This window comes from Carlito syrichta, unplaced genomic scaffold (genome assembly GCF_000164805.1).
Source record: "Carlito syrichta isolate Samal-C Ts95f unplaced genomic scaffold, Tarsius_syrichta-2.0.1 Scaffold300710, whole genome shotgun sequence".
Taxonomy (NCBI): domain Eukaryota; kingdom Metazoa; phylum Chordata; class Mammalia; order Primates; family Tarsiidae; genus Carlito; species Carlito syrichta.
This window is the reverse complement of record NW_007244806.1, coordinates 19,059-20,126: the sequence shown is the minus strand read 5'-3', so window position 1 is coordinate 20,126 and position 1,068 is coordinate 19,059.

The following is a 1,068-nucleotide window of genomic DNA, read 5'->3' as shown; positions in this document are numbered from 1 at the left end:
TTTGCACATTTATTTTATATGCTGAGACTTTGCCAAAGTCCTTTATCAGTGCAAGGAGGTTTTTGTCGAATTCTCTTCAGTTTTCAACGTATAGAATCATGTCATCTACAAAGAGGGATAACTTGACTTCTTCTTTTCCTATTTGGATACCCCTGATCTCCATCTGTTGTCTGAATGCTCTAGCTAGGACTTTAAAAACTATGTTGAAAAGGAGAGGTGAGAGTGGTGGTCATCCTATTCTTGTTCTGGTTTTCAGGGGAAATGGTTCCAATTTATGTCTTTGGCAGTATGCTGGCTGTGGGTTTCTTATAAATGGCTCTTACTATTTTGAGGTATGTTCCATCTATGCCTAGCTGTTCAAGGGCTTTTATCAAGAAGGGATGCTAGATATTATCAAAAGCTTTTTCCATGTCTAATGATATAATCATGTGATTTTTGTTTTTATATCTGTTGATGTATTTAATTATGTTTATGCAAATATTGAATGAGCCCTGCATCCGGGGATTAAGCCTACTTGGTCATGGTGGATGATTTTTGAGATGTGTTGTTGGATCCGATTTGCTAGAATCTTGTTGAGAATTTTAGCATCTATGTTCATCAAGGATATTGGCCTATAGCTCTCTTTCTTTGTTGGATCGTTACCTGATTTGGGTATCAATGTGATGTTAGTTTCATAAATGATTAGGGGAGAGCTTCACCTTTCTCAATTACCTGAATACTTTCAGTAGGATTGGTGTCAATTCCTCCTTGAATGTTTTGTAGAATTCTGCTGGAAAGTCATCTGGTCCAAAGTTTATTTTTGTAGGTAGTTTTCTTAGACATAGTCCATTTCCTGAATTGTTATTGGTCTATTTAGGGTCTCAATTTCTCCTTGTTTTAACCTTTGGGAGGTTGTGTGATGTCAGAAAGTCCTCTATTTCCTTTAGGTTTTCAAGTTTGTTTCCATATAAGTGTACACAATAATCTCTGATAATTTTTTGTATTTCCTCAAGGTCAGTTGTTACTTGATCTTTTGCATTTCTGAATGTGTTTGTTTGGGCTTTTTCTTGGTCAGTCTGCTAGGGGTCC